General features: G+C 40.3%; 1 protein-coding gene across 2 annotated transcripts in view; it reads left to right on the top strand.

Annotated features, from left to right (window-relative positions):
• Window positions 1-15095, top strand: part of TMTC1 (transmembrane O-mannosyltransferase targeting cadherins 1) — a 305981-nt gene that overhangs the window by 170478 nt on the left and 120408 nt on the right. The gene's annotated exons all lie outside the window — the stretch shown is intronic.

Genomic DNA, 15095 nt, shown 5'->3' with positions numbered 1-15095 from the left:
TGGGAAAGATTGAAGCCGAAAGGAGAAGGAGATGACAGAGAATGAGATGGTTGTTGGCAACACTGACTCAATGGACATGAGTTTGAGTAAGCTCTGGGAGTTGGTGATGGACAGGGAGGCCTGGCATGCTTCAGTCCTTGGGGTTGCAAAGAGTTGGACGTAACTGAGTGACTGAACTGATCTGAACTGAACTGATGCTAGTGTTACCACAGCCCCCATCAATATACTCAGTGAAAGAGCAAACAGATGGACAAACAGAAAATCTCTCTTTTATTAACCACCCCCCCCCACACACACACATGTCCACAAGGAGGGAAGATTGGAAAGTGATTATTTTCTCATTGACATTCTTGCCTTATTCCCCAAAGTACTTGTAACAGGAGTAACTTATGAGAATAAATATAATACAGTATGGTAGAGCAAGAGGCAAACGTTTCTCTCCTTTTGGCGAAGAACTAGGTATAAATATTTGAGGCTTTGTCATATAGTCTGTCATAACTCTTCTACTCCACCTTTGTCACATACATTAGCTGACCCCTGGTGTACTACCATAGATTCACATGGTTGAACTAAAACAAGCTTTTAGATTTCTGGAAGTTAGAAAGCTAGTTTAGTTTAGTTTAGAAGCTAAACTTTTCATTTAGCTCAGCCAAACAGTACGTTAAGGTATTATTGTGTCACATAGATCATTGTGGAATAGCTCTTTTAAGTTCTAGAATAGCCATTATAAGGCCTGGTACAACAAGCAACATGTTTTAATATACCAAATGGTAAAATAAAATTGAACTTGAGGAATGAAGATTGCAGTTAATGGTAAATGGCTCTGTGCCAATGTTGATGGGTATTTTCCTTTTCTTCTGGCCTACATTTCTCTTTTCGGTTCCCATTCTCTGAAAGCTTCACATTCTCCATCCTTTTTCTGTTCTCAATTTATGAGAATCCTCCTCCTACTATTTTACAGGTCTGATCTTTGCAGCCCATTTACAACCCGTCCGGTTTTTCCTGCTCTGGGACCCCTGCAGGCACTCAGAGAAGAGGTCCTTTGGTGTCTCGCCATGGTCCATCTGTGTGTGACCACCAAGACTTCGGGAAAGCCACTGTCTGAGAGGTCTCTCTGTCTCAAATTTGGCCAGCCTAGTTGATCCAGCCTCTTCTTACTGCCCTCAGTTGACTTCTCCACTTGCCACTTTTTACCTGTAGTGATAACATGCTACTATTTGGGTTATAGTTTTCCAAGTCAGTTGTTCAGTCGCCCAGTCCTGTCTGACTCTGCGACCCCATGGACTGCAGCATGCCAGGCCTCCCTGTCCCTCACCCCACCTAGCGAAAGGTGTTCAAGTCAGTACCTGTAGTCAATTTTGGCCATGCTCTGAAGCTCAGATTTCAGCTTCTATCATTTTTCTGATGAAAGTTGGAAACTGAGGCACTTACCGCTTCCTCAGATGTGATTTTGAAAAGTAGAGAAGTTGAATTTTTACCTTATTTTAAAATGAAACACATTCAAAGATCCATTGCTACTGCCTCTTCCCACATGTTTTTACATCACTGCTTTGCCATATATGATACAAATTGTGACTTATGTTCAGTCATTGTAATTTCATCTGGTAGTCTAAGTTAAATTCGTAATACCATCTTCCAGTGGGAGCCAGTCTCCTTCATTCAGGTTGGAGGCAGCCCAGGTGTGGAGGAGTACTGCCCCAAGTTCCAGACCCAGAGTCCCAGGGCTGGGATGAGAGAAGGCTGCAGAGTAGAGTGATTAGTGCTGATCTGAGTCAGGCCGGGCTGTGCCCCTGCCCACTGTGAGCTCACCTTGTTTAACCCTGTTCTTACACCGTCCTGTCAAGTCATTGTGAAGCTGAACCAGGGCAAGCCATGCTGGACACTCAGCACAGTGACCGGCATGTGGGGAACACTGAGTACCTTGCAGCTGGTTTTTTATTCCTTGTCATCATCATCACCATTACCATCATCTAGAAATCATCACAGTTAAAAGTCAGGAGCACAATCAGGGCTTTTATTTCCATTTTGTAGAAATAACCAGACTTGAACAAAATGTAACCCAGTTGACTGCTTTTTTAAAATTATATATATTTCAACTTACAATTACACTTTAGATCATCAAAAATATTTATAATACGACTGCAGATTGATCCTGCCCTCCCACCTCCCCTTCTTCCCCCATCCTAGGTAACAGAGGTTAAATTCTTGGCCTGAGATCTAATAGTAGAAACATACTTGAAGATTTTTAATGATTACGCATATTTTAGAATTTGGAAGTAGATATGTTCAAATATTGGAGAAGGCATTGGCACCCCACTCCAGTACTCTTACCTGGAAAATCCCATGGAAGGAGGAGCCTGGTAGGCTGCAGTCCTTGGGGTCGCTAAGAGTCGGACACAACTGAGCGACTTCACTTTCACTTTTCACTTTCATGCATTGGAGAAGGAAATGGCAACCCGCTCCAGTGTTCTTGCCTGGAGAATCCCAGGGACGGTGGAGCCTGATGGACTGCCGTCTGTGGGGTCGCACAGAGTCAGACACGACTGAAGTGACTTAGCAGCAGCGTGTTCAAATATAATAGAAAGGCAGAATCCTAACATAAAACTATTTAGTTAAAAATGAATGTTAATCAAGGGAAAGAAAATAGTGACAAATATCACTAAATTATTTACAAATGAACATTGGAGTCATCACCTAAACCTCCAAATTATAGAAATATTATAGATTTTAAAGATATTTGAAAGTTTACCAGAAGAGGCAAGATATAAGAAAAGAATCATTTTCTTTTATTGTTGTTTTTAAAACCTGTTACTGTCATTGCTAGATTTCTCCATTCTACTCAGTCCTGGGTATTGAAACAAAATAGCCAATGGAAATGCAACATTTTATTCAGTGGCTACCTGAAAATCAGAGATCCCTGTGCAAAGTCTTCCCAAGGCATTCTTTGTTGTCCATTACTAATGCCTCACCTGGGAAGTCATTTCTCTTTGTGATGTATCTGAACCTTGTGCAGATCTTTCTCATATAGGACACAGTTTGGTTGTAATGCTATGCTTGGCTTTTGATCTGGCCTGGCAGGAGTTTTTTCATATCATTAAATAATTTGTTTTAATCTTTGCCTTCACAGGGCAGTTACATTTTCACAAGTCACACTCTTTAATAAGAAAGTGACTTACTTACCCCTCTTATGTTTATACCTTAGTTGGAAACCTCACTGAAATTATTAATGAAAGAATCAGATAGTTGTGTAATGGGAAAAAGGAGTTTCAGACATCAGTAACAGTTTTATTTTTCTTGATTGTATGCTTTATGATTCTCAGCATGATTTTATAGTCTATATTATTATTTGCTTTTACTCAGAATAATTGTCACCCTTTAAGTGATAATCTTAGTTTTTAACACATCCTATTATTTCTTTTAACTTAATGATTCATACTGTCATAAAAGCAACTTATTACCACCTAGCCTTGCAATGCTTCTGATTGTTTTAAACACTTATGAAGGTCAAAAGATGTTTTTGTAACTCCTGGAGTCATTCTGTCCTTATTATTTCCGTTGAGAACATGACATTTCTATTTAAAGGAGCCCACCCTTTCCATACTGTTTGAAGAAAACCATGAAATATATAATTAGGATGACCCGAGATAAAAGCAGCTAAAGTAAGTTTCTCTAAACAGAAAACCCATTGAGAATAGCTTTTTGTATTAGAAGATAGAAAAGAGGCTGAAGTGACTGATAGCCAGATTCTGTAGGTGGTTTGCTCCAAGTTCTGTGCACAAGGAACTTATAAAGGGATGGCAAATGTGATAAATGCAACCTGGGGAGAATCATTCACCCCATTAAAAAATAAATAAATAAAACTAAAATGCCTTACTTTTGCATATGCTTTGCCTAAAGAGGCAGCATAGAGTATTAGAAGGAAAACAAGTTTGTCATATGAGCTTCTACGTGTCTATATTTACATTATTACAAGTTAAAATGTTGACAATAGGGTCTTCAAACTTTTTTTCTCACCTAAAATGTAATAAGAATAAGTGAAATAATATATAGGGTACCTGGGGTTGTTCAGCAGGGAAATTGCTGTATAAATGCATTTCCACATGGTATTCCAAACCAACATTCTGAAATTTAACTCCTGAACTTACTCTTTCATTGTTTCCCTGACAATTTTCCACCTCTGTACATTCTACTAGTTGCCAAAGCCAAAATTCTTGGGGTTTTCTTGTTGCTTCTCTGTCTCGCTCTCTAATATCACATTCAACCCATCAATAAATCTGGTCAACTCTTGTTTCAAAGTATATCCAGAATCTGACCATTTCTCACTGCCATCACCTGGTCCAAGCCATTCTCCCACCTAGATTGTTGCCATAACCTAACTCGTTGGCCCACGTCCACCCTAGTGCCAGTGGTCCATACCACTCTCAATACAGCAACCACCATGATTCATTAAAATGCAAATTAGATCATGCCCTTTTTGTACTTAAAATCTTTCAGTGGCTCCATATTTTTCTCAAAGTAAAAGTCGTAGTGGTCATATAGTGGCCTAAAGATTCTACATGCTCTTGTCCCGCCCCATTGTTTTTCTTGTGTCTTGAACTCATGTCTTCCTATGAAATAAATACTGTGGCTGACTTCATCTTTTGAAGTCTTTGCTTAATTGCCACCCTCTCAACAGGCGTACTCTATCCACCATGTTTAGAATTGCATCCCCCTCCTTGTCCACTCATCTTCTGTTTCAGATATCCCTCACCAGATTCTTATTTTTTTCCTCTCTGGAAAGGCAAGAGTTTTGTTTGTTTGGTTGGCTTTGCTAACTGATATATGCCAGAGAGCCTAGAATAGTGCCTGGAAAATACAGAGAAGATGGAAGTGATTGACTGCTAAATTCTTTAAGTGATTGCCTATAGGCACATTGCCCAAAGGGATTATAAAAGAAGGCAGTAATATGTTTGTTAAATGAATGAGTAATCAGTGATAGTGTTATACCAAGAGACTCATTGCTGAGGATGGAAAAGTTATCAAGAATACCTTGAGGAAGAAAATTAATTAGAGGACGTATCCTGTGGTAGCCTTGATGTTCAGGCACTTCGTGTGTCTCATGGCAGAGGCCAGGAGTCTGAGCAGCGTGACTAGCTGCAATTAGCAGCTACCTATATATAGCTGTGTGTTGGAAATGGAAACTGGTCTTAAAAGCTGACAAGGTATTCAGAGACAAGCAGAATAAATTTGTAGGTGCAGGATGATGTGTTTACAAAAGAAAAGCCTAGAAGAAATGATAAGTTGAAGTATTCAGTATTTAATTTATTGATCATTCATTGGTTTCAAACAATATGCTGAGTATAGACAATAAAAATAGAAGAAAATCAGACGGTAAAGAATCTGCCTGTAGTGCAGGAGACCTGGGTTCAATCCCTGGGTCAGGAAGATCCCCTGGAGAATGGCAACCCTCCCCAGTATTCTTGCTTGGAGAATTCCATCGACAGAGGAACCTGATGTGGGCTACAGTCCATGGGGTGGCAAAGAGTCAGACACAACTGAGCAACTAACACTTTTTTCAGAATAAATTTGTAGGTGAAGCATGGTAGGGTTAGAGAGGAAAAGACCAGAAGGAATGATAAGTTAAAGTATTCAGTTTTTAATTTATTGATCATTCATTGGTTCCAAAAAATATGCTGAGTATGGAAAATAAAAATAGAGGAAAACTCTATTTTTACCTTGAAGAGCTGTTTTCTCCACTTTCAGTCCATTACCCCACCTCTGAGAGAATTATCCTTCTAAACACAGACGTGCTTCTCCACTGCCAAGAAACCTTCCTATTCTCAGGATTTATCCTGGCAGAAGCCAAGGCTATGCTGATAGATGACTCAATAAAGTTCTTTAGATGTGTAGTGATTTTTTTTTTACATGGAAAGTGACAGTCAAGTATTCTACATCTACAAAAGATAAATAACAGAAAATGTGTTTCACCTGTAGTGCGAAGGCTCTAGATGAGATGTAGGGAAGATTTCTGTTTGGCAGAAACTTGGTGTGATGATCTGGGGGACAGGTTACAGGTGGTACAGAATCTGCCTGCAATGCAGGAGATGCAAGCTCGATCCCTGGGTCAGGAAGATCCCCTGGAGAAGGAAATGGTAACCCACTCCAGTATTCTTGCCTGGGAAATCCCATGGTCAGAGGAGCCTGGCAGGCTACAGTACATGGGGTCGCAAAGCACACACACACACACATGCACACACAGAAACTCCTAATATGGAAACTTTTCTTTTTAACTTCATTCTGCTTGAGCAATTTTTACTTGCATTTCTCAAAATATGTTCTATCATCATACAGGTCATTAAGTAAGGTTACTCTAAGTAAAGATTCTGCATTTCAGAAACACTTGATTTAGAGAAGTTAAAACATATTTTTCTCTACTGAGGGACTCTATAAACCCCTTTGCCATGTTATAAGCAGCATTTTGAGTTTCTAAATGGGGTATATGTAGTAAGTGGCATTTCTTAAATTTATTTGAATTTGGAGTCTTTTTTAGGGCTTTCTTGCAGGATCAGTGCTCTGGTGGCATGTTTTGGGAAATATTGACTTGGAGATATCAGGGTGGGTGGCTAAGTGAATTTTGAGAGTCCTTTCTTGGGCAGTGTTGGAACACTTTCTTGCTGCCATATTTGTACTGTCAAAAAACAATAGCCACCACCACAGCATCAACAAAACCATTTTTGTATTACTTTCCCTTTAGCAATACCATCTGTGAAAGGATTCCTTTGAGACCCTTCCTTTTAGAGATATAGTTTCTAAAAGTTAACAGCAAGGGAGAGGTAAGGCCTTGGAACAGATTCCTGGAGACTTGGTTTTCATCAGATTGAGGTTGTAGTTAGATTTGAGGCAGTGGCTATCATTTCTAAGGGTCATGATGAGATGTGGACACTGCATGGCCATCCTTCAGATGCCACCATTTGGGGAAGTGAGTATCACATCAAGCAGACAGTTTCCCAAGGGAGACCAGAGTGACATGGCATGTATCTCTGCACATGTGCTCCTTGTAACTGGAGCAGTTTTTTAAATGTATCTTTATTTGCTTCACTGTTGTTTTGTTTTTGTTTTTTTAGTTATTTAATTGAAGGATAATTGCTTAGCAATATTGCTAAGTTAGTTTCTGCCATACATCAACATGAATCTACCATAGGTATACATATACCCCCTCCCTCTTGAACCTCTCTTTCATCTCCCACCCCATCCCAACAGAGCAATGGATTTGAGCTCCTTGAGTCATACAGCAAATTCCCCCGGCTATCCAATTTTATATATGATAGTGCATGTTTCCATGCTCCTCTCTCCATTTGTCCCACCCTCTTCTTCCCCTCCTGTGGGTACACGTTTATGCTCTATGTCTGTATCTTCATTGCTGCACTGCAGAAAGGTTTATCAGTACCATCTTCCTAGGTACCATGTATATATGTGTTAAGTGTTAGTATGCAATATTTACTTTTCTCTTTCTCTTACTTCACTCTGTGCTGTTGTTTTAAAAAGAAGGTGCTTGACAGAAGACTGTGTGCCTTACCGGAGTGGAAAGTGAATGGTTCTTCCTAAGAACAAAGCTCCTTTCATGGTAGGTTCTTGTAGAAAGACTGGAGGACAGAGAAAAGTCTTCCTGGAGCTTCATGAAGAGCCATTGTGTGACTGTTTGATGATAAATGGTTGCACTTTTGGCAGAACTTCATGTAAAACTTGTGTTCATCTTTGTGTCCTGTATGGCTCTGATTGCCAGAGGCCAGAGTATTTACATAAAGGCCTGCAACTTTCGATGGCCAAATTGGCCTATTCACTTTGTGCCCTGTCCCCTGGCATTTGGTATTAAAAAGTGGTTAACTGGGAACAACATTATTAACATCGGCCTCCCTGGCATTGCCTTGAACATTCTCTCCTTCCAGGGCACCATAGTTCCTTTTGATGTGGGTGACTTGGGCCAGCGAACTCTAGTTTTCTCCTGTTGCAGAGGTACTTGCTCTGTCAGTGTCTTTACTTGGGGTTAAAACACTTTTACCCTTTGTTTTGCCATCTGAAATTTTTCTTCTTTTATCTTGTAAAAATTTACCAAGGAGAAACTGACTCTCAATCATTGATTAGGGGGTGGAATTCTTACTTTTATGTCAAGATTCATATAGGTCCTATGCTGCTTTTCTCTTATCCGCACTTTAGAGATTTATGCTGTTGCGGTTTAGTAGAAAGGAGGCCTTATTGAAGCAATGACAATGCTATGCTATGCTATGCTAAGTCACTTCAGTCGTGTCCGACTCTGTGTGACCCCATAGACGGCAGCCCACCAGGCTCCCCCGCCCCTGGGATTCTCCAGGCAAGAACACTGGAGTGGGTTGCCATTTCCTTCTCCAATGCATGAAAGTGAAAAGTGAAAGTGAAGTCGCTGAGTCGTGTCCGACTCTTAATGACCCCGTGGACTGCAGCCTACCAGGCTCCTCCTTCCATGGGATTTTCCAGGCAAGAGGACTGGAGTGGGGTGCCATTGGAATGTCTGAACTTAGAAAATTACAAGTACTTGATACTATATTAAAACCTCGGGCCTCTGTTTCCATCCTTTGTTGCATTCATTAATCCATTAAATTTGCTCTTTTAGGCTGTGGTAGATAGGCTGTTCAGATTCACAGTTTAAGGTAAGGGAAGAACATTATTTAATCATGTCAGTTACTTGTTAAAAAAAAAAAAAAAGAGAGAGAGCTTTAACAACTTCTGATAAAGCAAAGTGATCCATCACGCTTTTATTACTATATGTTTCAGAAGCAGGAAAGTGGGTCTTATCAAAGAGATCCAACATATTTTGAATATAGAAGATTCTTTGATTTTGGAGGAGTACATTGATGGATAGTAGGAATCATATCCATTATTAATAGCAGTTACTTCAGAAGCTCAATTGACAAGTTAAAATTCACTTTTTTTTTTTTAGCTATTGAGAGAAGCCAGTAACTTTATTACTTTCACATTTGTAACCTTGAAGTAAGCCAAACTAATTTGTTTGATAAAATGTGATGAATTATTATTGTCTTTAAGGAATGCTGCTCTAAAACTTTTGCATCTTTACTGTGTGGAACTGTGTGGGGTTTTTGTGGTTCCTTCTCCTTGTTCATTTTCGATTACAGAAGGGAGGGACTGTCCTCTGTGTGACAATCCAAAGTAGGAAGATGAATCATACCTCTGAGTGAGTGTGACTCACAGTGTGAAAAAAGTAATAATCGTGTCTGGTTCTTAACAGAAAATAAGTCTATAGCATCCTGCTTTGAAAAGTTTTGGCAGAGGGACATCTTAGAAATGTTTAAACAGTAGTCATAGGTAGAAGACTACTTCTGCCAGGCATGTATATTGCCATAGGAACAAAGTTATTTATAAAATGCATCTAATTTATCCTTTGCCTCCGTTTCCTTGTCATCAAAACTGAATTCACGCATGACCTCACTGGCAAGGTTAAGTCCACCCTGGTTCTTAACTGAATTCTTACAGAGGGAAAAAAATGGCTAATTGTTTCTGCCTCCCTCCTACCTAAGGTCACTTACTGTTACTGTTCTCCACAGAGAATTCAGTAGCATTACCTGAGACATTTTTGTTTCACTAGCCAGAGCTGGATGCAGGGAGCATGATGGAAGACCCGGACCCCTAAGTGGTGGCCTTTTTCCCTTCCTACCCTGGACAAGCTCCAGGCACAAAAGTGAGCTTCTGCTGACAGTTTTCTCTTCTTGGACCCACAGGGCCCCTGTGCAGTACACCACTCACCCTCCTCTGGACAGGGCCTCCCCTGAAGCCAGAGGTGTCTGCTAGGCATTCTTGGTGCCTCCTCCCAGCTCCTCCTATCTTCTGAGTCCACCCAGATAGCTTTAGTCTCAACACATATGAACATATACCTCTTAGAGCAACACTGCTCTTTTGATTTTCCAAATCTACCCTCCTGAGCAAATATCTGATATGAATATCACAGGTGTTACAAGAGTAAGTGGTTATCAGACAAAGAGAAATACCACATGATACCACTTTGTGTGGAATCTAAAAATTCAACAAACTAGTGTTTACCAATGAGGAGAAGGAGAAGGGAGGGGCAACATTGGGATAGGGAGTTAGAAGGTACAAACTATTATGTATAAAATAAGCTACAAGGCTATCTTGTACAACACAGGGAATATAGTCAATATTTTGTAACTATAAATGGAGTATAAACTGTAAAAATTATGAATCACTATATTACACACCTGTAACTTTTGTAATGGGCTTCCCAGGTGTCTCAGCAGTACGAGCTTGATCCCTGGGTTGGGAAGATCCCATAGGGAAAGGAATGGCAACCCACTCCAATATTCTTGACTGGAGAATTCCATGGACAGAGGAGCCTCTTGGGCTACAGTCCATGCGGTCGCAAAGGCAGACAACTTAGTGACAGCACAGTTCATTGGCATGAGCTTGTATAATATTGAGCAACATTTATATTTCAGTTAAAATATTATATAATATTTACACCAACAATTATATCTCAGTTAAAAATAAATTTAAAAAAATTTAAAGGTTAAAAAGTGCAAAAAGTAAGTGGTTATGACAGTATTACATTCTTGCAAGATTTATACATAGAATAGTTCATAGATTTGAACTCAAGCCAAACAACACAGCCCCATCAATCAGCAGAAAATTGGACTAAAGATTAACTGAGCATGGTCTTGCTCACCACAGCAAGACCCGGTTTTCCCGAAGCCAGTCCCTCCCTTCAGGAAGCTTTCACAAGCCTCTTAGCCTCATCCATCAGAGGGCAGACAGAATGAAAACTGCAATCACAGAAAACTAACCAAACTGATCACATGGATCACAGCCTTGTCTGACTCAATGAAACTGTGAGCCATGCCTTGCAAGGTAACCCAAGATGGATGGCTCATGGTGGAGAATTCTGACAAGAACTCCACTGGAGTTCCACTGGAGAAGTGGAATGGCAAACCATGTCAGCATTCTTGCCTTGAGAACCCCATGAACATTATGAAAAGGCAAAAAGATATGACACGGAAAGATGAACTCTCCATGTTGCTAGGTGCCCATTATGCTACTGGAGAAGACTGGAGAAATAGCTTCAGAAGGAAATGAGGAGACAGAGCCAAAGCGAAAATGATGCCCAGTTGTGGATTTGTCTGGTGGTGAAGGTAAAGTCCAATACTGTAAAGAACAATATTGCATAGGAACCTGGAATGTTAAGTCCATGAATCAAGGTAAATTGGAAGTGGTCAAACAGGAGATTGCAAGAGTGAACATTGACATTTTAGGAATCAGTGAACTAACATGGACCAGAATGGGTGAATTTAATTCAGATGACCATTATATCTACTACTGTGGGCAAGAATCCCTTAGAAGAAATGGGGTAGTCCTCATAGTCAACAAAAGATTCTGAAATGCAGTACTTGGGTGCAATCTCAAAGAACAACAGAATGATCTCAGTTTGTTTCCAAGGCCAACCATTCAACATCACAATAATCCAAGTCTGCGCCCCAACCGGTAATGCTGAAGAAGCTGAAGTTGAATGGTTCTACAAAGACCTACAAGACCTTCTAGAACTAACACCCAAAAGAGATGTACTTTTCATCATAGGGGACTGGAATGCAAAAGTAGGAAGTCAAGAGATACCTGGTGTTAACAGGCGAGTTTGGCCTTGGAGTACAAAATGAAGCAGGGCAAAGGCCAACAGAGTTTTCTCAAGAGAATGCATTGGTCATAGCAAACATCCTCCTCCAACAACACAAGAGATGACTCTACACATGGACAACACCATATGGTCAATATCAAAACCAGATTGATTATATTCTTTGCAGCCGAAGATGGAGAAGCTCTATAGAGTCAACAGAAACAAGACCTGGAGCTGACTGTGGCTCAGATCATGAACTCCTTATTGCAAAATTCAGACTTCAGTTGAAGAAAATAGGGAAAACCACTGGGTCTTCCTAGGTGGCGCTAGCTGTAAGGAACCCACCTGCCAATGCAGGAGACCCAAAAGACGGGGATTTGATCCCTAGGTTGGAAGATCCCCTGGAGAAGAACACAGCAACCCATTCCAATATGCTTGCCTGGAGAATTCCATGGACTGAGGAGCCTGGTGGGCTACAGCCCACAGGGTAGCAAAAGAATCAGACATCATGGAAGCGACTTAGCCATGCCCACAGGAAAAACCACTAGGCCATTCAAGTATGACCTAAATCAAATCCCTTTTGATTATACAGTGGAAATGACAAATAGATTCAAGGAATTAGATCTGATAGACAGAGTGCCTGAAGAACTGTGGACAGAAGTTCTTGATATTGTACAGGAGGCAGTGATCAAGATGATCCCCAAGAAGAATGAATGCAAAAAGGCAAAATGGTTGTCTGAGGAGGCCTTACAAATAACTGAGAAAAGAAGAGAAACAAAAGGCAAAGGAGAAAAGGAAAGATATACCCATCTGAATGTAGAGTTCCAAAGAACAGCAAGGAGAGACAAGAAAGCCTTCCTAAGTGATCAGTGCAAAGAAACAGAGGAAAACAATAGAGTGGGAAAGACTAGAGATCTCTTCAAGAAAATCAGAGATAACAAGGGAACATTTCATGCAAAGATGAGTACAATAAAGGACAGAAATAGTATGGACCTAACAGAAACAGAAGATATTAAGAAAAGCTGGCAAGAATACACATTTAGTGTATTTAGAATATAGAAGAACTATTCAAAAAAGATATTCTTAATGACCCAAATAACCACAATGGTGTGATCACTCACCTAGAGTCAGATATCCTGGATTGCGAAGGCAAGTGGGTCTTAGGGAGAATCACTGCAAACAAAGCTAGTGGAGGTGATGGAATTCCAGCTGAGCTATTTCAAATCCTAAAAGATGATACTGTGAAAGTGCTGCATTCATAGGCTAGCAAATTTGGAAAGCCTACAGTGGCCACAGGACTGAAGTAGGTCCGTTTTCATTTCAATCCCAAAGAAGGGCGATGCCAAAGAATGTTCAAATTACCTCACAATTTTATTCATTTCACATGCTAACAAAGTAATACTCAAAATCCTTCAAGCTAAGCTTCAATAATATGTGAACTGAGAACTTCCAGATGTTCAAGCTGGATTTAGAAATGTCAGATAAACCAGAAATCAAATTTCCAACATCCACTGAATCATAGAAAAAGTAAGAAAATTTCAGAAAAACATCTACTTCTGCTTCATCGACTATGCTAAAACTTTTGACTGCATGGATCACAACAAACTGGAAGATTCTTAGAGAGATGGGGATACCAAATCACCTTACCTGCCTCCTGAAGAACCTGTATGCAGATCAAGAAGCAACAGTTGGAACCGGACATGGAGCAACACACTGGTTCCAAATTGGAAAAGGAGTATGTCAAGGCTGTATATTATCACCCTGTTTATTTAACTGATATATGGAATACATCATGTGAAATGCCAGGCAAGATGAAGCACAAGCTGGAATCAAGATTGCCAGGAGAAATATCAATAACCTCAGATATGCAAATGACACCACCCTAAAGAACCGCTTGGTGAAGGTGAAAGAGGAGAGTGAAAAACCTGGGTTAAAACTCAGCATTCATAAAGCATTTACAGGGATCATGGCATCCAATTCCATCACTTCATGGCAAATAGATGGGGAAACAATGAAAATAGTGACTGATGTTATTTTCTTGGGCTCCAAAATCACTGTGGACGGTGACTGCAGCTATGAAATTAAAGGACGCTTGCTCTTTGGAAGAAAAGCTATGATAAACCTAGGCAGCATGTTAAAAAGCAGAGACATCACTTTGCTAACAAAGGTCTGTAGTCGAAATCATAGTCAAAGTTATGGTTTTTCCAGTAGACATATACAGATTTGAGAGTCGGGCCATAAAAAAGACTGATGCTGGTAAAGATTGAAGGCAGGAGGAGAAAGGGATGACAGAGAACAACATGGTTGGATGGCATCACCTATTCAGTGGATATGAGTTTGAGCAAACTCCGGGAGATGGCGAAGAACAGGGAGGCCTGGCATTCTGCAGTCCATGGGGTCACAAATAGGTGGACATGAACAAATAGGTGAACATTGAGTGACTGAACAACATCAAGTTCATAGATAAACAGGTGAATATTTAAAAAGGAGTTCAGAGCAACAAGCTACAGAGCATGTATAGATTTAACATTTAAAAGGTCTTTTCCACTCAGCTTATTCACTGTTTCTCTCTGGTCGCTAGAATATGAATGCACTCTTATTTTCCTTAATAAGAAGGGTAATCTCATTGTAGTATTTGATTTCTTATGTCAGAAATAATCCTTATTCTTTTCTCAAGCCTTCTTAAATATAATTTTGACTTACAGTTCAGTAACTAAAGAGCAGTCAAATGGCATCTTCCCCTATTGTGGCTGTGGACACAGATATGTCCAGAGGCAGGTTGTAGGGGTGAATAGGTGGGCCACCTGAAAGTGTTTATTGAAATGAAATCCTTGACAAGGAATACACATTTCGTGCCACACAGCCTGCTTCATCCCTGCAAACTGGAAATTTGTGTCTGTGTTTATGTGGCAACGGGGCTCAGTGATGCCCTTTGTCACAGACCTCAGTGGTGAGATTTCTGGATCAGCCTAGCAATACCTTGCTAGGTAACCTCCAAATTGCTAGGTCTTGTCTTCTCTGTGTGTTTCCACTACAAACCTAGGAAGAAGAAAAGGGTTGAAATCTCCCCCATGCACACTCCCTTGACCTTGTCTTTGGATCCCAAAGCCCAAGGGATTGTGGGGAAAGAACAGGCTTTGGGCTGAATCAAACCTCAGTTTGAACCCCTTGATTTTCACTAATTGGATCAGTGTAGATGTGTCTTTAAGCCCTCTGAGCTTCAATTTCCTCATCTATATAACTGGGGATAATTACCTATCTTGTAATATTATCACAAAACATCAATGGGACAGGCTAAGTCAAATGTCTGGCATATGGTATTGCTTAAGAGCCTCTTGTTTTTCCTTTACCCTCTACCATTTGCGGCTTACGAGCTGGCTTTTATTTGCCCTTCTGCATGAGCCTTTCCCATAGCACCTGTATAATAATCTATATGTTAAACACAATC

The sequence above is a fragment of the Bubalus kerabau genome, chromosome 1 (genome assembly GCF_029407905.1).
Source record: "Bubalus kerabau isolate K-KA32 ecotype Philippines breed swamp buffalo chromosome 1, PCC_UOA_SB_1v2, whole genome shotgun sequence".
Taxonomy (NCBI): Eukaryota; Metazoa; Chordata; class Mammalia; order Artiodactyla; family Bovidae; genus Bubalus; species Bubalus kerabau.
Note: the sequence above shows the minus strand (reverse complement) of the source record. Positions and strands in the feature narration are given on the sequence as shown.